Source organism: Bombus impatiens, unplaced genomic scaffold (assembly GCF_000188095.3).
Source record: "Bombus impatiens unplaced genomic scaffold, BIMP_2.2 scf_0010, whole genome shotgun sequence".
NCBI lineage: Eukaryota > Metazoa > Arthropoda > Insecta > Hymenoptera > Apidae > Bombus > Bombus impatiens.
Window position 1 is genome coordinate 1,279,591 of NT_176429.1, and position 26,971 is coordinate 1,306,561.

The 26,971-nt window shown below is 36.2% G+C and overlaps 1 protein-coding gene and 1 long non-coding RNA gene across 4 annotated transcripts in view; one reads left to right on the forward strand and one right to left on the reverse strand.

Moving 5' to 3' along the window:
• Positions 1–26,971, reverse strand: part of LOC100749777 (neuroligin-4, Y-linked-like) — an 87,665-nt gene that overhangs the window by 60,279 nt on the left and 415 nt on the right. The window contains exons 2-3 of one of the 3 annotated variants that reach the window (XM_024366251.2): positions 13,655–13,840; positions 11,671–11,806 (exon numbers count right to left, since the gene is read on the reverse strand). The gene's annotated coding sequence lies outside the window, so the exon portion shown is untranslated. Of the gene's footprint in view, positions 1–7,900; positions 8,000–11,670; positions 11,807–13,654; positions 13,841–26,971 lie in introns of those variants that run through there. The other 2 variants (XM_012391396.3, XM_003484419.4) reach the window with 2 other exon arrangements.
• LOC112212561 lies at positions 634–13,109 on the forward strand. Its single transcript, XR_002946397.2, has 3 exons — positions 634–645; positions 902–903; positions 12,745–13,109. It is a non-coding gene; the product is annotated as an uncharacterized LOC112212561 (long non-coding RNA).

The following is a 26,971-nucleotide window of genomic DNA, read 5'->3' on the forward strand; positions in this document are numbered from 1 at the left end:
GATTAACCGAGAGAATTTGAAATAAACCAACCAAAAAGCGAGAGATTTTGATTTTTCCTATGGAATCCTTTCTTATGGAATTTTGATTTCGTCGATATAAACGAAATATATAAAGTTCTAAATAAGGTATAATATAATATGTTGTTTTAAAGAGGAATTTATGGACTTACAATAATCATTTTAGGGAGGTAGATTATAAAGTTACAAACTTAAAGTGGAGATTATCAGAGACGGCATAAGTTGAAGTGGTTTAGGTCGATGCAGATTGAAACACTAAGTTATGACCATATTTTCTATCCCAAACGATGGATATCTCTAACTCGCTCTGGTTAGTCATGTATTCAGGAATTTAATTAACTTATTAACAGGCAAAAGCTTTTATGACCTAAATTAAGCTTTTTCTGACCGATGATTTCCGAAATTTTTCCAGCGAGGCTATTAAAGAATACAAAAAGTTGTGATTTTCTTCACCTACAATTTTGCGCAATACCTTCCTTTTTCGACATTATTTATCAAAAACACGATCATACTCTCGAACTTTCATAAATAAACGTATATTTTCTTTGTCACGCGAAATTTTCTGCAATTAACGCATTCGTACGACTAATGAAATTCAACATGATGTTCGAAAATTTCATATAAAAAGTTTGCCAAAATAACATACTAAATAATCCTTTGCTTCCTTAATTCCATTTATCAAGGAGTAATCACGTTGCCGTGTTTCCTCTTGGAAATTTCTGGAACGATGGGTCACGTGTAAAAGTTCTTCCGCTCGAAGTAAGGAGAAAAAAGGAGATCCTCCTTCGATCGACGTATCGTAACAGGTATCCGTGATCTCTGCTAAAGTTTCACGGGAGAAAATACGCCCCTTAAACGCGTTATCAGAGGCACTCGGAAGCAGTGGTAATTAAATAGAGTGACGTAGTTGGGACTTTGCACGAAGGTTGCAGCTTACCAAGACCGAGGGGTCGACGAACCGCGTTGCTTTCGTTGCACTTGAATGCATTAGCTCAGCTTAAAGTCGAGATGGCGACGACTACGTCTCATTGCATTTGCATTTACTGCAGTGCCCACACGCATTTGCATTTAGTTACGAATCATTGCGGGGAGGAGAGGGCGCGAGCACGCGCATGTCCTAGACCACCCTCTTCCAGAGATCTTTGTCGCTTTCGACAAAACTTGGGAACACGTATATACTGTCACGTTCAACAAAGTCTGGCCTCCCTTTTAAAGTCAACCACTTTATTCTCGCACCCGTAAAATTTTGATTTACGGACCTCTGATTCGCCACGGAAAAACCAAGGGATTATGAAACTTGCGTGGAAGACTAAATGTAATGCATAGTAAAGAGCGTTGGGATTATCCTTTCTTGCTCTTGGATGGTTGGGAAAGTTAGAAAGGAGTTAGTTTTTTTTTTAGATAATATGGATGAACGCGAATGTTTGTATAAAAGAACTTTTTAATGGATGTTTGTTTGTATTTTTGAGGATGGGCTCTATAAATTTGAAAGAAAATAACGTGAATGACACAATACGTAATAGAAATATCTGTTTTGTTTATGCTTTTCTTCATTAAAGATACCTACTTTTTTGAAGTTAAATCATCAAACTAACCTCTTCTATATGATAATTATATGTATGTGCGGCACATACGTTTGATCGAAATGATGAAGCGAAAAAGATTAACATATCCTAAAGCAGCTAAAAGCTGAATGCTAAAATAATGTCGCAGTCATTAAATGTCAGCAGTTAGAATTTTTCAAACTGATCTTTATAAATTTGAGACAAAATAACGTAAATGAAATGTCACAAAAATGCTCGTATTGCTCGAAGATATTTGTCTTTTAAAATTTGGTTATCAAACTAACCTCTTTCGGACAGTACATGCACATATATACGTATGTATAATGGAACTAATTAAGCGAGGAAAATGAATGTATGTACCTGGAAGAAACTAGGAGCTGAAGATTGTGAAGATCCACTGGCTATGTTATCGTCATTTTGTTGAAATATTGTAGGAGCGAGAGATGCTTCTTGTGATAACACACGAAACACAACATTTGCTATTACATATTATTTTATATATTAAACCACGGTTTATACGCGTTTAAACACAGTAAAAGGAGTTAGTATATGCAGTAAAACACTCTGATGCTTTATCAATTAAGAGAATTCAATCATAATTAATGCGCATTTCCGAAAAATACCACAAGTTTTGCAATCGACAGAACGAACTACGCGGATTGGATATTACATGGCTACCGCAGCGTCTTACGGAAATCGAAAGTTTCCGAAGATGCCCGAAAGGAACAAAGCCGACTTAAATTTGCTAAAGTGACGCTAAAAGCGCGGGAAAGTTACGTCGGACTGCAAGGCAAGCACGGTTTGCTTTCCATAATTTGATCAAATTTTCCTTAGATTAAATGTTACTTTTCATAAAAATTTGCGAGAAAATAATAATTTAATCGAAATGTGATAGGAAGGATATAGTATGGTACGTGTAAATACAGTGTAAATACAAGTATGAAGCATATATGTGATGACCATAGTATGTCGTTCGAGAAACTGTCACCAAAAACGTATACGGTTAGGTATGTATATCGAAGATTTGCTTTAATTAAAGTTGATAAATCATGCATATCAGTATTGATATACTGACGTGTTAAAAATAGTTTGAAGATAGATTCTTAAATATAAAACTAAAGTTGTTTTTAAAAGTGTTTGTAAAAAATAAAACTGTAAGAGGTTAATTTTTGTCACAATCTAATCTTACAACTTAACTTTATTTATTTTGCAAACATTATAGAGGTTACCTTTTAGAGTAGATTGGCTCACACTTCCTCCTTTGAGAAAGAGTAAGGAAAAAGAAAGACAGTTTTTATATTTTACTGTCGATGTTTTGCTTTTATTAATTCGCTATCCTTTCAGCAGAAACATTTTAATGGCTGCCACTCGTGTTGACGGAGAACGATTTTACGCCGCTTATTTTCAAGCGAGGGGAAAATTGTGTTATTAAGACGTCAACTTGAATCACCATCTTCGCTGCAATTCGAGGGAGCAACGGGGTTTAAAATATCAGGCGATATATATTTCACGGTAAGAATTCACATTCTCTGCATTTTTTTCGATCCTTGATTCTAATTAAACGCGAACGATAAAGAAAACGAACAAACAGGAGAGGGGAAAAAATAGGAACAAGAAAAATATCACCGTTCTTCATTACAAGCAAACGAGGAAAAACGCGTGGCTTTAATTCTCGAGTTTTTATCGGAACTCGATGCTGTAAACTACATATACAGGGTGAATTGTAAAAAATGGAATATACAAGTACCTCATTTTTAAATTTACCATAGTTGAGAGTTATGAGAATAAAGAAATGTAGTTCTTTTGTAGATTCTAGATTTCAATTTTTAAGAAATAGTATAATATTTAAAATTTAATACGAATATCTAGAAATTTGGGAATTTAATAAACCAAGAACTGAAAATATGGAAAGCCTGGAAATTTTGAATATTCGATTACATTCAAAGTTTTTTTTATTGGTCATGACATTTGTGTTAAAAAGTATTGAATAACAAAGCACCCTGTATATCCTTTAATAGACTCGACAAAGTGCGCCAGTGCAGAATAGATTGATAATTATTATAGAGAAAATAATATTCCCCATTGCTCGTAATCCTGCTTTTGCAGCGAAATAGATACGAGAGAACGAGCCCAAAGCGATCTCTATTCCGTGTAATTTCAATAACTCAAATATTAAATACGCTCCGCGAGTTCAGTCGTTCGATTCTCCCTATTTCTAGATATAGTATAAAATTTATTTTTAATCTAGAACTCGTAATTTCATATATTTGATCAGGATTATACATATACGGCGGCTCACAAAAATATTTGAACACTTGTAGAAACTTTTTCTGAATATGTATATTATATAAAATATTTTGCACATGATATAACCATCATGGTCACTCACATTGAGAAGGTTTGAAATAAATTCGAAAATATACATAAAAGTTAAAGATACTTATTGTAAACGTACATTTAAAAAAAGTCACAAAATTATTAAATAGTCAATTACTCTACCATTGTATTGTATCGCTAAGTAAATTTCAAAAAGTTTTTTATGACACACATAATACATTTCTAAAAATTTCCTATAATAAATGTTCAAGTTACTTTCGTGAGTCGCCGTATATGCTCGTATCCCGGTTATTTTCAATAATTTAGAAATAATTTTGAAGAGATGGTACTTTTTAATATCGGCGTATGATGCGACCGTACTCGTAAACGAGAGTTCCCCATTTCCAGTCTATGCAAATGCTTTCGAGGTGGCCTCGAATTCAGTACGACATTAATAACGTTTCACTTCGTTCAAAGAAAAGGATTCGAGATGTCACGTCGCCAATATCTGTCGTTCGATTTTTTAAATAACCAGTTTCCGAGAATGGAAACGGCGAAGAATCGAGATCTACCGTTCACTGTATTCAATGATTTTCGCTTTGAACAATTTTTAATACCGCGTATCTATGTATAAGAGGAAAACGCATGGAAATTTTTAATATTACGAAAGACTTCATTATCGCAGCAAGGCTTTTAGTTAAATCACTGATTTCCATGGGATATTGTTAGAGATTAATACAGAATATTGATTTCTTGAAATTATAAATTCTACGATAAATGTCTCTGGTCTATCTGGAACAAGACACGTATTAATAACGAGAGAGTTGGATAGAAAAAACTTTGTAGGAAAAATTAATTCTTCAACAGAAAGATGTTGCAAAATGTTGCGAGAGATCATCGTCTTACTTCTTCGAATATTTTCAAAGAGATTTTGTCTTAGTAATTCCCCGAGGATTTATGTTTCTTTTACTCATCATAAATCATTAAGCGTGATACAATTTGTTATAATTCGTTTGAAAATAATTTTTACGTAATACCATTTAAATCCTCATGATATTAAATATCTTCATAATCCTTTAAGGTTTAAATTATATTAAGACGATTTATACAAGTAGTAACTTTCTTTTCTTGTCCATGGTAAATGAACAGAATTTTCTGTCTGGAAAAACGATGCCCTTTGACGTAAAAGACAGATTCAGCTTTGCATACTTCGACGTTAATCCGTTTTAATGCCACAGAAGATTCGTGATAAAGAAGGCGTATCCGTTGCTTTTATCTTTACAGTAATAACTATAGCCTGTTTTATCTGTATGCCTGTTTCTAATCTGAAATTTTCATATCTTTTCAAGTCATTAGTAAGAAGCGTTTCTCTTGATGCTTTAGAGATGTTATTATTATCGATTCTAGTTTTTCTTTGGATTACGTGATTACCTATACATGTACATGTATATCTTTGTAGGTACCCATATAGCTACAGTATCACATTTTACAGTGAAGTTATGAACATTTAATGAAAAATCTACGGTTTGTGTCAGTAATTTCCAAGACTTTGAAATGACTGTATAATTACACTTCTGTTTTTGTAAGTTACGTCTGAGAATATCATAATCTTTTTATACGTCAGATTGGGTAAGTTTCATGGAAATTAAAAGTACAAAAATTTCTGTGTTAAACGAATTAGCTGGCAGCCCTCTTTTGCTTTTTCTTGACTAACAGAGAAGGAAAGATGTAGAAGGTTAAAGATTTTAGTTTCGACGCTGGTAAGATGGGGTAAATCTCATTAAAATCGCAGTACGAGTTTCACTCCTTTAACTCGGAACAAGAAGAAAAGACTGGCAATTCGAAAGTATCGTTAATGAACTTCGTCCGTAAGAGAAAAGCTTCATATACTCCATCCATCTCTGATACAGTTATAAGCGCGTGTTTACAATATTTCGTCCAAGACTTGACAAATGAAAGTTGGGAAGAATAATTCGTATGTTTTATCGCAGTTTCATTCTTCAACTCGAATTCGAATTTTAATCGGATAGATTCACTTTCTGACGTTTTATTCACTGCGCAAAATATGTTTTAAAGATACGGAGCATCCACAGGATAAGATCTAATAACTAGCTACTATTATAATTATTATATTTCTATGTATCTTTCAAAAATCTAATTATCATAAAATATTCTAGGAAAAATTGCACGAAATGTAATACTTCACACAAATATCAATTCTACAAGTTTTCTTTTATAGGAAACAAATTTCGTTAGTTTACAATCAACGAAAATAGAGAATGACGAAAACAAATAATTTTTTACTTTTCATCTTTGGTCCTAGTCGAAATCAGATCAGTATTAGCAGTATTACATTAAAAAATCGAATTCATTCGATATCAGAAACAACATTCACCCAATTCAGTAGCCTAAATATCACTGTCTTCTACAATACCATTCAGTTCTCTCCACGCGCTCCATTTGAAATCAATGCTCATATAAATTACCCTGTACTCATTATCTCCGCCTGCCTCTCGTTCCAATGCCTCGACGTATCCTTCTGAGAATGCATACGAGAATCTATTCGTTGGCACAAGCCGGGAGGATGGTGAAAGTGCTCCGAGTGAAACCGGGATCGGGCGGCATCTCATTTAGGTTGCCAAGCTTTCTACGAGAGCAGGTTGAACAAGATGAAGGAAGAGGGGTTGAACGTCGATTATACGAGGCGATGGTAGTTAAGGAGACACTGTGTTCCCAGTGTAAATGTAGCTAGACGTCTCGAAACTACTTACATACATCCCTCCGTATATCGGCCTTTCCTTTGTTGTTCCCGGTAAACATTGGCTTGTTTGACCGATGGAAAAGTTGTGTCGATTCGGCGCGAGACCTGTCAATGATTTCGTGTCAAAGAATGGCAACACGAAACCCAGCCACTTCGATTTTCCTTTTATTTTCAACCAACCCCTCTCCCCTTTTTATACACTCCCTTCCTCTCTTTTTTTTCCAAACCCACTCGTGTTCTGGACGAAAGCAGTGTATTCATTGTCCACTCGCGAACTCCTCGAGCTTTTGGGATCAGGAAAAAGGATTGCAGAGGGTGAGACAGGGGTTGGAGATTGATTGTGAGACTGCCAGACGCAGACTAGCCTCGCTTTCTCCGGCTTTTCTTCTCGTTGCTGTTCGAGGTTTGATGAATTTACGATAACGTTTATGTCCAGTCTATTCGCTTTCCTTATGTCATCTACTGATTGAATTTGTTTTGTGTTTTGTATTGTTCGCGTGCGTGCAATGTCGTTGGGGTCTCGTTCGATAGATAAACAGAGATTCGGTCAGGAGGGAATCACGCGAAAACGTGTTTAGATCGCGTGTGTAACGTTCGAACGCAACAAGTAATATCAGATGTTATAAATTTGTATAGCGATACTTGACATTATATATTTCCATATCAAGAATTCTGTTATTACGTGAAACTGTCAATAATCGCAATAAATATTAGTAATTTAATATTAGGATAAGATACGATCAATTTGGAATATGAAGAAATTTTTAATTTTCATTTTACGTATGTATTAATCATTGATCACTTGAATAAATTTCCTATGAAATTTGGAACTTATTTATGGTACAAAACAATATTCATGCTATTAATAATTTTACTAAGAATATTAACAGTAGTAGTATATTTTATTAGTTGCCGGAATTGCAAAAAGGCTCACGATCTTCCGCGTATTTCCAATTGCAAAATTCTCACATGCCGCCTTATTAAGTTACTTAATTCTGTTTATGAAAATTACGTAATTTTAAACGTCACACTAATATATATTAAGGATATTAATAATTCTGTATAAGAAATATACCTAATCGATCGCAATGTTCAATATTATTTTTACATATTAATCAATAGAGAAATATGTTTTAATTTATTTAAACGAATGTCTCTTTAAATTTGAAATTCGTTTAATATACAAGACAATATTTTCTCGTGAAACAGATATTTACAAAAAATATAAAGTAAAACTCACCGTGTCGTTGATTGTACGAAGACGTAACATATACACTGGTACACTAATATATTAATGATACACTAATTATACCATATTGCGTTTTAATTAATGAAACGAAATAAATTCACTGAATGAAATATTTAAAAAAAAGATATGGAAGAATTATACGACGAGGCACCAAAGTCGAACGCAAAAACAAGACTGAGCGAGAAGTCTCGGGTGGGCGACGTGATATTAGAATTCTTATCCGAAAGGGACGATAGTAGGGCGATCGGGGTGGGGCTACACGGCGGGAAATTCACAGACCCGAGAATCTCGGAGCGTAAACAGAGGATTTCTGGTTTCCAATTCTGGAACAACGCCTGGTGAATTGTTCAGGATGTTTACCATTTTACAGTGCCACTTTCGAGCCGGATTGTAACGTGTAACTCAAGGAATTTCTTCGAGAATGATGAGTATAGTGGTTTCTGCGTCGTAATGCATAGCTACGATTCGAGTTGGATTTTAATGAAAATCCAATGATCCGACAGAAAATGTGAGTGTTGCTGCGAGGTAAGAACTGGAACGATATGCCTTCGTAGGAATTTCGAAAATTTTCTTTTATCTATATGTAGCTATTATTATGCTATTATGCATAATTGCAATGATTTTGAAGAGTACAATCATTGCATTCTGATTTATTAAAATAGATCTTGTCGAAAATAAACAAGTTCCCGGATATTAGTTAAAAAGAAAATAAAGGACGATTTTGTTTAATATGCCGATACGAATCGACAAGATTCAAATAACGAGTTAATTCATTTTTCGCATTGAAGAACTGAAACAGGATGAATATATCGATTCCCTCTGAGAGTTCTCGCACATTGATTGAACAAAGTGGAAACAGAGGAGAGAAGGAACTGGAAAATTGCATGAATAACGGAACGGCAATTAATTATCTTAATTGTTATCGTACTCAATGACAACTTGACAATTGACGGGCAATGGATATCGTTGATAATTTCATAAATATAAAATGTAGTAATTAATTGCATCGACAGAAGGAAAAGGGTGAAAAATGTTAATGGAAAGATAATTTTGAATTCTGAACCTTTTCGATCCCATTGGTTTAAATAATTATATTTTCAATGAATCAATTAGCGATCACGACAAAGTTGAGAAAAATATTATGACTCGTATCGCTTTACATTTGAAACTTGTAGAAACTTGTGACGAATATATCATTATGCGTTGTATAAAACCTTTTGAAATTTCATTAGTTCTGTATACGAATATCATGATTGTATTGATACAATTTGAAATGAGATTGAAAATGTATAGGGAAGTTGCGAGATACTCGTTGCAAACATAAACTTGGTAAATATCGTCAAAGTATTTTGTCAATTATTCACAGTCAATTATTCGTTATATTAAAAAGCCACGATACGAATATGTATTGTAGTGTGATTACTAATTATACGTTTATGTTGTATACCAATTTCTATTAATAATTGTCTGTGCTTTTTTCTTTAAGTTTTTCTTTACCTAACTTTTCCGAGGTACTGTATATGTAAATATTCTTCTCGTTACCATTTTTATTTAATAAGCAAGATTTTTCATTGTGGTATGTGTACAAGTACAAAATTGTATTCTTCTCGGAGACAGAACGTGTGAGTTATTCAAGCACGTATATTTCGATCTAGGTATGCCACGAAAGTAAAAGGTTCATATTTTCAACTTTGCTATCACATTTCTGCCATTTGTACATCTCTTCTCCTCTTCTATAGTTCGCGTCTTTATACGTTCAATATGCATGCGGTGCGATATGTATCCCGCTGAGCTTTTCTCCTTTCCGATTATTAAATATTAATATACCATACGCTATATATATCTTGGATCTTTTCGATCCACACGCTGTCTTGTATCCTTCTATCAGACGTACAAGCATAAAGAAAATCCTCCAACATATCCTCGTATTTTCCCTCAGTACTTTCGTCTCGGTTTTTTCCTTACCATTGTGAAATACTGAAATACGAATCCTTGGTTGGAATCCGTTTTTTCTTTTCTCCTCGTCAAAAGAAAGTTTGCTTTGGAGGTGTAGAAAAAAAGAAAAAAAAAACTATGGAATTTTATCCATTTCGTAATGGTCGAATTAAGAAGCGCAAAACTCCAAATCTTCTTTCTCTTATCTCGCAAGTATTCGTAAGTTTCCTAAATTAATTTAAGATTTTCTATCGAATATCTCCGAAAGCTTATTTATCCGTAAAAGAACTCGTAAAAATGTAGCAGATTGAAAAAGGGAACGTGGATGATCCGTGTCTTCACTGTGCAGTACAATCGATGAATTCGCGGTGACACTCTGAGAAATTTTAAGAGATCCTTTCGAACGATCTTAAACGTCGACATTTCCGAGTGGAGTAAGGAGAGATCCTCCTTATCTTGATTCACCGCAGAACAGTTTGATTCGAGATTGGACCAAGGTATTTCCAATTTTCCCGCGTGGATCGATCGATGCCGCTTTTTACCCCATTCCCACCAATTTAGACTCTTCTTCTTGTCGCATCAGCAAATTAGATTACACCAACGGCTCTTTCCGTTTTCTTTTTTCCCTCGGTTTACTTCATTTACTTCGAGCTTCGATAACTAATAAAGCTGCTGTAACAAGTAATTCAACGTGCTTGTAATTTTCTCTTGAACGACAATTTCGAAGAGGAAAAGATCAATAAAGAATTATAGCAAGAATTTTGGTAAAATGTATTTGCTAGCACATCTCTTACGTACGAATCTTTTTATCGGTTATCATCCAAATTGGAAGAATGTAAACTGTATTCGAGATTGCGAGTAGTCTTATTTCATTTACGTATCTTAGAAATGACCGAAAATAGAAAAATTGTATAGATAGAAGTATCTTATATTTTGAAATTGAAAATGTATCAGTATAAAGAGATTTAAGAAATTCCGCTACGATATTCTTCGTTAACTCCGTAGGCAAATAGATATACATTTACATAATCCGTAGATAAACTGATTCGTTTACGACCCAAGCTTAAGTATTCAATTGTCTTAGACTTCAAAAAAGTTTGAAAAAATTCTAAAATACTTTCCAAAGCCTTTATCATGTTATACAATTCTTCATTGACTTAATGGCGTAAAATTCTTTTTAAAGAAATTCGAGGGTCGTCAACGATTTCAATTTGTCAAAGAAGGGGTTAACAAACCACAAATTAAGGAAAGATAAAATAAAGTATCTTATCCTTAATAATTTCATTTCAAACAATTTTCTCTTCGACACATTTTTTATACAATATTTCTTGGAATATTTACAAATGAAAGTTTGAGAATAGTTTGAGAGCCACTGTTGCGTCAGTGGAGACCGAAAATGCTGAAGGTGCTTTATTCCCGAAAGACCTTCCATATTTCTTGCGGCGAATGGCATTTGAGGCCGTACAAAGTTATCGTTCAGACCGGAATAAGAGCCAATAGTCTGTAACAGGTAATATTACAGACGTAATTTCCTATCCGCGTTCTCCTCGGCAAACTAACGGGAAATCCGTCCCCGGGATGGGAAAGGGGATTTTCAAGGAGATGAGGAGATAACGCAAATTTACTGTCCGCTTGTTTTCGATTCTCTTAGCCCGTCTATGCTTACGGGACTTAACTTTGTTTTAATAAACGCGACCGAGTTTCATTGCGGGGCCCTCGCTGGTTTATCAAGCAGGAAGAATAATCCTTCATTTACGGAGGTATTCAGCCACGCCCCTTTTCTCTTGGCTTTTATGCCTTTAACTGAATAGTGGAGAAACACTCACCGCTTTATGAAGTAACGTTAAACCTTCTTTCGGAACTTTCCTTATCGTATCCCTATTGTGAAGCCTGTATTCGTTATCGGTAATCCGATTACGTGGTTTTTTCGTATTCTCTTTCTGATTATCGTTATCGACGACGCTGAAAGCGAAAAACGAGATAGGTCGAAACGCGCGATATAATATGAAAAGATGCGGGGATTTTTAATCCTTGTTATTTGCCGAGAAACTCGAAATCAACATTGTCAGAGTAGAGAGATTTGTAGAGATTGTAGACTTTCTGGAAAAATTCTATGGTAACCTGTTGCTCGCGTAGATCATACGCGGTTTGTTTCACGCCCCGAACGAAATGAAAACGGCAGCTACGCCGTTGCAGTTTAGCTTAAGTATAAAGTACTTCGATTTATTATTAGGCATCGAGCAGTAAAACTGTAGAAACTTTAGAAATCGGATAATACGAAAATCAGCTTGCTTTCCCTTCGATCGATCGATCTCTCGTTTAATACAAATTTTGATAAAGCGTCTATTGTAATTAAATGGCACGAACTGAATCGGCACTCATCGAGATTGTTTTGCGTAAGAATTTCTACGAGGACGAAACAAATAGTTTCTGATACATTTTCGCCTTCGCGATCATAGATATAATCAGAGAAGGCGCCGGTAGAATGGTACGGGATAAGTCAGCCGCGGGCGCAAACTACAACAACTGTTAACTGCATCGACTGTAAACTTTGCCGGTAGTAAAACGCATAAATAATGGAAACTTGGTGCTGTGCAGAGATAATAGAGAACGGGCTAAATGTGTTTCCACGTAGCCGGTGACAATAGATAACTGTACAGTAGAAATGTATAGCATAAGTCAGACACATGCAGCCGCCTTGAAGCGGTACAAACTACTTCAACCATTAGCTTTACTACTTGTGACGGATATCTGTATTTTATCCTTAACGATGCTGTTTTGGTAATTGTAGACACCAGTAAATATCGAATTTTTCTTTTCTTCCATTCTATGTGAACGTGGTTCCACATAATTTAGTCGTATCTTTAGATTAATCCATCAATTCTCGTAATATATTGTAGTATCGTGGACGAAAGGCCTGAGACATATCTGGCGAATTATAAACAATGTCGCGAGAAAGCCGATGTCGACAGGCCCAACAATGTATCGTCCTTCGATCGAATAGTTTCGCGGAAAAGGCCTGCGTGACCCTGGCCACGAGCGGCTGCGGAACACGTGCGTGGTGGGGCTAACACAAAGGACAAAGAGATGCTAAGGGAGAAAGACGAATTAAGAGTCAGTGTTGGTTGAGAAGTCAAAGAGTGTAAATCGAGAAGTCAGAGAGTGCGAACTGCGTTGTCAAGAGAGTGTTGCCAGCGTTGTCGTGAGAGCGTGGTCCGTGTAAGAGAGAGCGTTGAATCCGTGGTAACGAGAGTTGCAAATTAACTATCTAGTTGTCCTAATTATAATACGTTATTGTGATTAGTTCCACCGTTTAAGTTTAATTGTAATTTATGTTTAATCCATTTATTGTAAATAAACTAATTGTAGTAAAGATGCTACAATATGCTTAAAACTATTCTGCGGTAAGTAGTGAAATACTTGAGTCAGCCACTTTATCGTCAATCACGTGAAACAAGCATCTTGAAAACGAGGGAATAATCTTAAATCCAACGTATATTCTTTCTTAAACGGTGAACAGAATGCTTGAGAAACGATCCATCGTAGTTGTGTCTGAAGGATCGGGGACGCAATTTTCCACGGTGGTCGAAGGCTAGGGTTCGGCGAAACCAAGTAAAATCGTGAGGCAGGACAGATTGAGAGGCAACGAGGGGGACCGAGAGAAATTTACTGCTCGACTCATTTCGCTCTCTCGGAATAAATGGACACTTGTCTGGGTACGATGTAAGCTTGCGGGAAAAGACAAGGCTTCGGTTGTTTATCACCAGAGACAAACGCAGCGATTAAGGCAGAAATAAACGCTTCACTTACCGGCGTCGCGCACGATTCATAAAGCTCTCTAAGTGTCCATCCCCTAGACATGCTAGGCACGAGATCCGTGGATTTCCTTTCGCTACCGACAGTGTCCTGCACCGACTCTGCTACGTGCCACGACGTGGAATTAAATGTCCTTTCACTATCTACTCGACACGGCTCTCGACGTGAAGCATGTCGACGCTGCAACAAAATGAAACGGGCCCGTTATTCTTGGCAAACCGGCATGGGGATTGGCCGAATCGTTGCGCAACCATTTGCGTTCAGCAAAAGAGGATCGACTGCGATTTGATCGTGAGAGAGATCGTTGCGAATTTAGCAACATAAATTATAATAAATAGTAACAATGGGATAAATAATAGCAACATATTTAGAAACATAAATTATTTCTAAGGAAATTGCTATATTTTTGTTTATCTATGTTGCGTTCAATCATCTCCTATAATGTTCAATAATAAATGTAGTCGTGTGTAAATACTTTTTGCAAGCTATTGCAAAAGATGTATAGAATGTATTATTGAAAATATGCAAAAATTTTACAACTGAAACTTTCGTCTTTAAAAAGGAATATTCCTACTTACTTGAACTTACAACAACAGTTTCGGAGATCAAACGAAATGTCGAAGAAATTTAGAGACTAAAATTTTATTTTTCTATTTAATTAAAAGCTATATTCGCGAGCATTTCTTTGGAGAGATGACGTGGCAATAAATTAAGCTGTTTTGCATCTATGGAGCAGATATTTCGTGGCGCAATGTCGTTCATGCGATGTTCTGGATGAGATATCTTGCTACGTAACGTTGTTCATGTGGAGTTATGGACGAGACATCTCGCGTGTCTTTTCATTAAGGTGCGAGATATCTCAGTCATAAATTCAGATAAAAATCTGTTCGTGAGACATGTCATCTACGGGCACGCTAAACGGAAGACATTCTGTATCTTGAAACACATAATTTTTTTCAATATTTTTACACGAAAGAATATTCATACTGAAAAACACAAATATATTCATAGATTCAAGGGAAAATATAGTTCGTGAAATATTTCACGAAATGAGTTTTTATATATGTCATGATGTATATATAACACATATATACATATATGAACAGGATGAATTTATGTTATGAAAATTAGACATACACGTAAAATATCTCTTTTAAAGCTTTCTATGAACGAAAGTCTCCCATGAAAAATCTCATTTGCAATTGTAAAAGAATGAGAAACTTCGCGAGTCTTGTAGTGAATTTTAATAAAAAAAAGTTATCACATTTTAAAGTTTAATATTTGGAAATAAGTGGTATTTCGGTTTAACGTGAATTTAAGATGTAAGAGAATACTACGACTTGTCAATATTTCTTGTTTCCTCGTATTTTCTGTAGCTAGTAGAGCTTGTTCTTTTAATCTAGACTTTGATCGAAGAGTATTAGGAGCTTCTTTCAGTCTGAGAAGTAATGTTCCGCGCGATTCCTTGAGCCAGTCTCATCAGTTACACCTAAAGACACTGCAGATTTAATCCGAGTATTATGTGTCAGGCATCGTAAGAGTGTTGCCTCGAGAGAAAAGTTACACTTCTCCTTCGTTGTGTACTTAATCAATATTGATGTTGGATCAAGCCACAATTCATTCGGCGCATTCCTACCCGGCCCTGTATCGGGCCAAGTGACATGTTAAGCTTGCTTTACGACATCGAATAAAAGCATCGAAGTAACGTTGACGACGCAAAGGCAAACGAAGCCAGTGATCAACGATACTCTCCTCAATCTCCAGACGAAAGCATTTCAGAGAATTATTCTTACTCGACTTTCAATATTTCTTTTCAGCTTCTCTTTAATCATATAAAATTCGTTATTTCTTCTGCGTTTGTAAGAAATTTCATGCAATTCAGAAAATTTAACGTTATCTTCCTAATTTCCTCTTTTGTATAATAAATATGTAGATATACAGGGTGGTTGGTAACTGGTGGTACAAGCGAAAAGAGGGTGATTCTACGCGAAAAAAGAAGTCGAAAATATAGAATAAAAATTTTTCGTTCGAGGCTTTGTTTTCGAGAAAATCGACTTTGAATTTTCGCTCATAAAACAAAAAACATTGTGCGTCTATTATTTCCTTATAAAACGAAAGAAACATTTCGCACAACCTAATATGAATAAATTACAGTTATATGCTGTTGAGGAGCAATTGCACCTTCTCTCTTAAACGTAAAAATTAAAGAAATTTCATTCGCCTCTTACGTAGAATCCACGGCTGATCAAAGATTTTTATATTATTCGGTACAAGTATATTTCTCGGTACAAGTATTTCCTACATAGCGAGTCCACAGCGAGTATCATCAAAGTACAGTTCGTTTATTAGCAAGAATTTGAAGCGGGGTGGCGGTATTATTTTAAAATTCGCACCAGACAGAACAAACGCGAGAGTGTATGTGTGAAATCTGCTCGTAACAGTATCGGAGAATCATTTTCCAACATGAGACCAGCGTGTTCACCATGGACGAGCCATTTCGGCTAAATAAAAGGTACGATTATTGGTATATCTTTGTCGTGAAAGTAGTCGTTGTCGCGATTCATTCACCGTGGCTAGAAAGTGTATATGAAAATACTTCTTGAGTGTGTATCAGCCGTTATGGCTCGGCAATCTAGATTTCTATGCACATCGCGACACACTGACAATTCTATTACACGTTCGCCAACCAATTATCATATCGATTTCGAATCTGATTACATTCGAACGCCTATTTCCTTGCAGTGTGTATAATCGCCGAGTAATCGATATAATTATACAATTCTCGTGTCTACCTCGTCCTGGATCAACTGATTAACGACTCAAGTATCGCCAATATGCATTCCGATGTTAGTTTCGAGGCAAGACCGTCTACGAGACTGTATATACTAAATTATAGAGTCGCTCGAGTATTATGATTAGTTATAGATTATACGATTAGCTAAGTAGGGGAGATGGGAATTAGATATTACAGGCGAGGATTAATTAGTTACGAAATCAGGAAGTTTGGGATGTTGTTGCCTGGAATTTTGAATTATTTATATAAATTTTCGTGTCTCAAAGTGCATATTTAGAATTTATTTTTTTTTACGTTGGTATCTTATCAATTACGAAATGATGAAATCAACAAGTTCGCAGAATCGCACTTACAGATCATGTTCGTAGTATTTTAACTTTTCCATATAAATTTCGATGTTTCGTGATAGAAATCTGTTATCTCACACGATAGAGTCGCAACTGTTTCACAAATCGTAGAGTGTTGTACAGTGGTATTTTTACGGAGTTACGTGATTTTTCGAAAAGAATAACAAGAAAAAGAGGTAAAGTGAAAGAGGATATATAAATTCAGTGAACGCTCAAACAGTAAAGTAAAATATCAGATAAGCCCACAGCCGTTAAAAGGACACGGAAGTGACAGGGATAGTACGGAGGAGGCGGGGCGGCACTTCATCGATCGGGAAAATCGATCAAGAGAACGTCCATTCGTTTGCCCGATAAAAACTTTCTCAACGACTCTCTCCAGTCCTACCTTCTACTTCACATCTTTCCCTCTCCCCTTTGTTCTACTACAATATCTTTTATACCACGACCTCGTTTTCTCGAAGGGTTCGTAGAACCCGTGACTGAAACCGAGGCCAGGGCAAGGGGGGACATTTGAAACATTAAATTCTAAATGAAAAGGCATCTCGAGCAGGACTTCGGAATTTCAGGTCGCAACGATAGAGAGAAAGAGAGGGAGAGAATAAAAGGAAAAGGAAGAAATGGCATGGGGGAAAGAATGGCGTAAAACTGAAGCTGTAAAACGTGGCCAGAATCTTTCACGGTAGATTCAACGGAGCCTTCCTTCGCGTCAAGGCTTACGCGAAAGGAAAGATATTCGAGAATGTTCGGGACAACTTCCACTTTTACATAACGCTTCATCCGAACGAAGGTGAAAACTCAAGGTACTTGGTCAAAAATATGTTTGCCTGGTGACGCGAAGAGCTATCTCAGTTACCTAAGGTTCGATGTCTTCGAATTCTTTCTTGAATTTTGGACAGATTAATCAAACTTGTTGTATATTATGAGATGCCATCTGTATTTAATATAATAACGAAAAAATGAGAAAATATCGTGTACTTTAAGTCTAGCAAACGAAGCTTCGAAGCTCGATTGAGGTCGTGAAAGTCGTATTCTTCACACTCGAGGTCGCTCGAGAATCGTACAATGATCATCTTGTCATTCGGTCGGATCACGTAGGTGATCGAAGTCACGTCTCTGATACTTAAGGTCACTTGGTGGTTGTGGTTGGTCATTAACGTAGTATCATGGATAGATAAGGACGTTTGAGATCGACGCCGTGACGATAGCTATCGAAGATGAATGGATCCTTGGGTTTAGGTATTAATCGACGATCAATCGTCGAGTGTTTCGTTTGTTTCGTATTTGTTTGATATTAGGTGATATGATATCATTACGTGATATCATATCGGTTCCCTTCGACTGAAACGAGTACGTTTTGCCTTTATTTCGTAATTAGAATACACGTTGTTAACACGTTGGCTGCCACGCGTGTTTTCAAAGAAATCTCCATCAGGCCACGCGTACAGCAGTACCAAGCGTTCTCTGCTAGGTGCTCCCATCGATATTTTAGTAACGCGAATCGCTCAGGTGGTGGTCTCGAGAATGATCTTTCGTTTCGTTTGTTCGCAACATTAAAACCACTAGCTGTTGTCGAATATAACGAGGGAAAGCGTGGTATAGATTATTCCGACCAAATGGTTTCTTATGCCACCACAATTAGAAAAGGAATCAAATGGTACAGAAAACTTGGCATTCGATTCTTTCTGGGAATTTCCATTGTAAACGCTTTGACAGTTTACGAAATTGCAACAAGAAAAAATATAAATATTAGAATATTTAGACGATTATTAGTTGCAAAATTATTAGGGTTGTCTGAAAATACAAAAAGTCCTTGTCTTCGACGGAGTCAGCGTAATATCGCCGTTCGGAAAAACGATTCCGGAAGAAGCATTAGACGCGCGTGCAAACTATGTTATGCATGGAAAAACGATTCCAAAAGAAGCATTAGACGCGCGTGCAAACTATGTTATGCAAATAAAAGACGTCGAATGGACCGAACAAAGGCACAAAAGAATTTGAAGAAAACAACGACTTATTGTCCAAATTGTCCCGACCAACCTCAGCTATGTATAGAATGCTTTAAAGTTTTACATTCTAAATAATTTTTTTAATAAACCATTTTCGTATTTTTATTTTATAACAATTCAACTATTATTACAACTAATCATTAATCAACAATTTGTTATTACGGAATATCTTTTCAAATACCTACAACGATCCTTCGCAAGTAGTCAAATAAGCACCACCCGTATTCGGAGCAGGAGAAATACTGGAAAGAAGGGGGAGAAAAAAGATGCAGGCTATGGCACCCGAATACGGGTGTCGTGGCAGTCAACGTGTTAAACACGAGAAAAGACACGTTCGAATGATACTGTAAGTTCGATCGAATTCATCGTCGAATCAGCTGATGTTCCAGAATCGCCACAAGTTAATCATTTTCGTTGTCTTTTTATCTCATACTTCGTGTTACCTGTTCCCCACGAGGAATAGTAGTGTGAATCAGTCATCTTTTCCGGCCACGCCACTGGGGAGGAGAACGAAAGCGGTTGGAGGCAGCGATCGGGGGAAACCGATGATAGAAGTGGACCGAGAGTTCGTCCGGGCACGTAAGACGATAAATCATGCGGTTACAACACGTCCATGTGAATGCGCACATGCATGAATTACACCTGCGGTTATGCGTATGAATGTGTATGTCGTTCACGAAAATGTAGTTAGTATCCGTGTGGAACTGCATCCGTATACAGGGTGTTTCTAAACTGATAACAGAACTTTCGTTACGAATTTCATTCACTTCTACGAATGCATTTGAAAGATCGAGAGACAGAAAGATTATTCGTATCCTTTGTAGCTATATTTCTTTCATATTTCCATCAACGGAAGCAGGTTTCAGTTGAAAGAAAAATTTGATTTCCGCGTTCGCATGGTAGATCGTTTCAATCTCTTTGAAGTAAAATTCTTCATTTGCTAGAATTGCTTTCGTAACAATGCAGCCTGTTTGTGCATACAAATATTGGTAACGCATATCCAAGTGTTCGTAGCTATATCGTAGCTGCTGCGCGTGTTTGCACGCGCAAGTATAAGTAGATGCATACGTTTGCTCTCTATATATTTGGTTACGTTCGCGCGCACACACCAAATTGCGTACATACTGTCTTTTACATACTACGCATACGTATAAACGCAGAGTATGTAGAATTAAATAGATATCGCGATCGAAAAAGCAGTTGCACTTTCGAGTATTCGTGTGTTTTCTCGGATCAACTTTATCGGTGGATTCTCTCAAGTCTTAATTAACCTTCAGAGTCGTTCAATTATCGATACGAAAATTATTTTACTTTATATTTTGCTTTCGAAGCGCTTATCGTGAAAACTTTCATCTCCGAAGATATTTTTAAGCGAAAAGTATTACGAAAATTATTATAGATTTTCTGAAATTACAGTTACTCATCGAGTTATCGATATAAAAGTGATCTTAAATTTTTATTGCATATTTTATTTGAGCGTGTAAACTGAAATTTCTGTTTCTGTAAATGTTTCTAACGAATGGAAATTATTGCTAAATTAATGGTAAGCAGTTCTAGATAGTATTATTTATTTATTTATTTATTTATTATTGCTTAGTCCGTGCCTTTCGGCTTTGGACGAACTTTCGGTTTTACATCTCTTATGTCTACCTCCCCTCTTTTCCACTTTATTCTATTGCACTACCGTTCTTATTCTACCTCTAAAAACTAGAAATTAGGAACTGTAAATTAGCAACCAATGACTAAAAACTGTCAGTTCTAGATAGTATATTTTACGATTATAAATGAATAAATTTACTATAGATAATAGATAACACAGTATACATTGAATTATACGCACTAAATAATAAATCGAACGATCTCTGATGACCTATTTCGCTGTCTTAAATCAAATAGTAGATGTAACTGCTGTCAGTCGCATTGTACGGTTGGTACACCGTAAAATTTTATTGTACAGCTCGACGCGCGTACGTCGAACGACGTCGCGCAGCAGATTTTTCTCGCGCGTAACTTTCCGAATAAAACGAAAATAATAAAATATCGAGTTCGAGTGGAGCATAAACTCTCGCGTCCTTCGTTCGCAGTCGTGATAAAAGCGACTGCCGAATTTTTCAAGCCCGTGAATCGCAGTAATCTCTTCGACGATTCGGCAAACTAACTTTCTGTTTAAGATCATAATCTATAAAAACTCCACTTTTATAGTGTCTATGATGTAGATTATAGTATGATTATTGCGTGATTATGTACACGCGTATTAGGTTGCCCCAAAAGTGTCTTTCGCTATCTGCTTTATCCGGCAATGTTTATACGAACATGAAATCTAATCTGTCAAATGTAAATGGCACAACGTAATGGAACAAAATGCGTCATACAATTCAATAAAATAATATAAAACAGGAAATGTTGTGCATCTATTATTTTCATTAAGACGAGAGAAACTTTAGGGTCAACCTAATATTAAACATGTTGTTTATACATTCTATAGCATAGCGGTGATAGACAGATGTTTTGTATATTAAACAGTATAATAATGGAGATGTATTTTTATCGGTTAGTTATAGTTATCCAACACAAAATTCAGCTACTTTTAAATTATAAAAAGTACTTAGGGAAAGTTGTACAAATCTTCAAAGTCGTTAAAATGTATGAAAATTGATTCAGAAATTATTCGTGTTTATATCGTTAACTATCGATTGTTAGCTTTTTAGTGAAACAGAGAGAAAAGTGGACTTTTTAATAACACAGTCGAATGATTTGAAAATTCCTCGCTATTCTTCTCGACATTTGCTAACAACAGTTTGCTTTTTTCTGTTTTAATATTATACGAACTCGTACATTCAGACATTTAGAACCCCAGGATTATCCATTAAATTATAACAAGGATATCTTTTTTATTGCCAAGATGATAGAGATCAATTAATGATCTTCTACTCGAGATCTATTTATTCTATAATTACCTTTATAATTACTTCTATAATTACTTCTATAATTACTTCTATAATTAATTATAATTTTCTTGAAATCTATAATTGCCTTTTCTTATTTACATTATTCTTTTAATAATGATGTTTCGAAGAACACACGAGGATCACAGGAGAATAATATTTTCTCATCGCAGCGTGACTTTCTAACGAAACACGAACAACTCTAATGTGACGTGATAGCATATTGTTAAAGTTTTCTGGAAGCCAAAGTTAAGCCAAAGTTAAGACCAGTAATATTTAGAAAACTTCGTAGGGGATGAAAAAACGTATAAAACAAGCACATGAAAAAACAATAAATGTCCAAAAACATTCGCACTATAAATATTTCCCGCACTACTCTGTACTCTCTACGCGTTAAAATTTTATTTAAAAAAAAAGATGCCATTTCATACGTATCAATTTTGTCATAACGTTTCTCGAACGTCCCTTTGTCGATCATTTTCCACAATCCCTTCCATTTCTTGCTCCATTGCTCGTGTATTCCGAAAAGAGCTCGCAATTCCGCAACTAGTCGAATGATCGCGAAAAGGCTAGCAATGGCATCCCATTGCAAAATTCTCCCCTCTCCGTGAAAGTTATGCTCACGCGGACTGCACAAAAGTTAGGCACGTCCGCACACGATGGCCGATTCTCCTGCAGTATCGCCGACCATCGCCGTTCCAGAAGCGTATCTCGGGCGAACGAAAACTTGGCTATCGTTAAGCAAATTGATATCGGCCGTCGTCGGAAAGTTTCGTGCCGCATAAGCTTCCTTTATGGCGTGCACGAAAACCGTGAACCGTGTACGTATCTGCGCGGCCGAGTTCGCGTAACGCACGGATTATTGGCGCGCGAACTTCCGCCCGAGAGTTCTGTGTCGTCGATAGAACGTTCCCCGGAACGAGATTCTGGATTATCGGATGCCGACAACCGGCTTTCCAAATTGTTTCGACCCCGTATCGAAACTTTCAACAAGGAAATTTATTTCAATTCCAGGAGGAGCCGGAACTGCTCAATCTCTCTAATTTCTCTTCCACGACTGCGACACTTATGTCATCAATTTTATTAAAATCAATCATTAAAATAAAGAATATCGTCACAGGCTGTTGAAATTATTACCCAATGCGAATGAGCTTCTAATTTCTATGCATTTATGGAAAATTTGAAGATACTGGAATACGCAATTTGATTGGTTTTATTAAATTATATTCTCAAAAATATAAGTTTGCATAAAGATTCTCAGTCTTGTGAAAGAATTTACGATATACGTATATCTGTGATCTCTTTAATTTTGCCATTTAACAACATATTAATCAGATTAATTTGCGACTAATGGTATTCATTATATTTACGATTGCTCTATGTGCGATTTAATATCGCGTCCTAATACGCGAGAAAGTTGCCGCAAGTCGAATGTTTCCTGGCAAGATTTTTCTCTAATTTTTGAATGACAAGGAATTGGATTTATTAGTGGAAATTTGGACCGAGTTGTTTTGCGTACACGATACGTTAAAAGCTCTATCTATAGCAAATGTGCACGTTTACGAGTAATAACTGTGCTTCGGCGCTTCGTTGGGCGGATAAATAAATAGCGTATGGTTTGATAGGTATCAGGTTCGTGTGTATTTTGAATGAATGAAAATGGGGAATGTTTTCATATTCGATTTTGTATCCATTAGTAAATATATTTTCATTGCAGCATATTGATGATAAATGTTATACATACACATGGACGATGGTTATATGATCTTTATATATTTTACGATGGTTATATGACGATGCTTTTCTATACACAGGGTGTCCTAGATTTAAACGATCAAACGTCGCCAATATGTTCTATGAGTAAGAGTAAGTAGAAAACGTTATATAAACACAGGCCTGCAAACACTTAATAAAAAGGTTATAACAAAAGTACGAAACCTAAAATTAATCGAGAGACGAGACGTACGAAAGACTAGACAAACATCATCATGGAAGATGGATTGGTCTGGGAAGATACATTGTTTGGCTCGCGAGATCGCCAGATTTTATACCTCACTTTTATTTGTGGGGAACAGTGAAAACGATTGTGTATCGCACAAGAGTCAATTCGTGACAAGAACTGATAGAAAGGATTAACGATGAATTCACTGAACCGAAGCAAGATAAACATGAAATTCGGAGAGTGATAAACTCAATCTCTTTACGATGTCAAGCTTGCATTCGAAACGGGGCATGGTATTTTGAAATTTAAACATAACCCAGCATTGTTTCTGTAGAATAAAGCGTGATAATAAAACGTTTGTGAACCTATGTTTATGTTACATTTTATTCTCTGATTTCTATTCATATTCAATACACTGGTGAAGTTTGATTAAACTTGAGACACCCTATATATTGAAAATGATTCACCCAGGAAGCTAGAAAGCTTCGATCTATACAGAATCGTGTAAATTTTGTACAATTTCTAATTTGATTATTGGATAATTTTGAGTCGCCGTTTCCATTCTATTGCTATTCTATTCCTAATTATTTTCTTCCATTTCAATGACAATTAACGAACAGTCCAATGGGAAAGATTTCTGAAAGTTTTTAAACAACTTTTTAGTCGTCTTAAATTTCTGGACAGCTTTTTAGGCATTTGATACAATTGAACTAATATTGCCAATGATAAGTAAATTTTACAAATTACAATTATTATAAATTACAATTAAAACAATAAAATCACGAGAGTAACGCGTATTTCTAATGGAACGAAATTTTGAAATAGATTTTACAAATTAAATGTCTCTTTATTATCTTACAATTAACTAACGAGAAATTAAAAAAATTGGAAAAAAGAAGTCTATAATCTACGATCTAATTAAATTTATCAATTCATCGATACTATCAGTTGACAACTTATCATGCGAGAGGTTTCTGATGTTTTCGAATTATGAACGATATTTCTGCCACGATAAAGTATTCAACGATCATTTTCGAGTACTAAACTCGGACGTTGAGCGTGTTGACGGAATATTAAATTCGGCCGGAAGTTTTCGAGCACCCGTTGCATGAATGCGACCGGTTCGATAGCGGGTGGCATTGTTTCCGAATTCCCATTATAAGCGCGTTCCGATTCTAGCGAGTGGCTGGCTCCTTTGTCGTCGAGCGAACTTTCGGTCGGAGCTTTTCGTCGCGTCGTCAGGACGACGGTGTAAGAGTAACGGCGGCTTGGTAGTTTGTTATGCCAGCCGACTACGCTTCGTGAACGCGTTAAAATTGCACGCGTCTCGAATTCACTGGCGTAATTCGCGCGAAACAGTCCCCGGTATTGCACCGTGAATTACACGAAAAGCCTTTCTTTCGACGCGCCATCAGGATACGTAAGAGAAATTACGAAATCTCGTTCGTGGAAGAAAAAATAGTAAAGTGGAAACTCCTGTCGTGATACTGGAAATTTTCGCGTCTTGCTTTTGTACAATCGAAGCTATTTTAATCTTCGAATGCGATACAGGTATCGCTAGGTCATAGAAGATCGGAGTTGTTTAATTTTGAATTACGGTCTTTTGTTGAAGTTGACTGATAGAGGAACGAGTGGATGAATTTGTAATAGAAAAATATATTGAAATAAGTATTGGTATAAGTATAAGCATAGGTATAGTTTATGCTGATCCAGGTCCTCACTTTTACAGCGTTGCAATACAATAAAGCATAATGGGGAGCACATTCATATAATTGTCGGGTTGGCGCTAGTTTTAGGGGCGCGTTGCGTATCTTTATTAGAACAAGCCATCGTAATTGTTCAGTGAGGTTTATATTTACAATTATGTGTACAAATGTCGATTTAACGGAGTTTGACAATTACACGTGGTGATTAGACACTCTAGATGTTAAAGACAATGTTCTTGGGTTCAATGACGAATACACGGTCAACGGGGAAAACTCTTTGTACAATAGAATATATTTTGAAACACAAAGCGACGTTAGCCGTGACGCTCGGTATCTTTCTGACTGACTGACAAACTCTCCGAGGTGATCACAAGAATAAAAGACTGATACGATCGCATTTGTCAATTGCATATTGACCGGGGATATCGACAAAATTCCAGGCGCCGTTACTAGGCAGACCCACGTAGAGCCGTCATTGCTCCTGCCCCGGGGCTTGTTCGTTAATACAGCATGTGTCCCTCGATATTGGTACTTCTACTGTTAAGTAAAACGTTCAGCCCGTGACCGTGGCTACGTTCGGCGACCAGCTGTGTCACCTGGACCCCAAGCCCACTGTCACAAACCTCGGGCAGACATAATCAGATCGTATCACAACAACTACTTCTAAGTTCTATTATTTAAGTACAGCTATAATAAATAGTTTAGACCAAAGTATCGGGGATCTTCCAAAATTCCAAAAGAAAGGCCCGTTGTCCCTACATCTCCGACATATTTATAGCAAAGGACATTACCAGAAAGTTAACCTTGGTGCGTAGCTCTAGCTAAAGGCTACAAGAAACAGCAATAGAAATCTACTTATAGCTCGTTTGTTTCTAGATCTTGTAACCCAAAACAAAATTTATATTCAAGGGCACAATAATATGCACCTCTCGTTATTTTGAATCTTTTCACTTAATTCTGTTCTCTTCGTAACAATGGTCTCCAGGTCACAGATATACAAAAGAAAAGATGTAGAGTTTTTTTAAGTAATTACATCAACATCTTTTATAAAAAATATCTATACTTTTTCTATACTTCTATACCTTTAATATTTGCACTTTTATAAACAGATGGAGATTATATCATTTACGCGATGGGCTATGATTTCTATACTAATTATCCGTCCTGATACATACGTATATATTGTTTATCTGACCACGTATGGCCTGTACGGTACTTGCGTGACAGGATATGATTACTACTCGCTACTTGTCTGACAAGGTACGCCGTGTGACAGTGTTTATGTGACAAGGCACAGGCCCTATATTAATTGTCTGTCTTGATATGGTTCCTATATTGTTTGTCTAACTAGGCGTGGTTCCTGTATTACTTGTGGCATAGGGCTGGTTCGCATACCAATGAACTAATTAGTTATAACTCTCAGATTATTAGGTTGTGTAACGAGTTCGTGTATCCTTAAGTAATGTACGCGTTTCATGGAATGTAACTTCATGTTATGTAAATGAACCACACAGAAATGATCAAATACATTGCCAATCTTTCGTACAGCGAGATATGTTTACTTGATATGT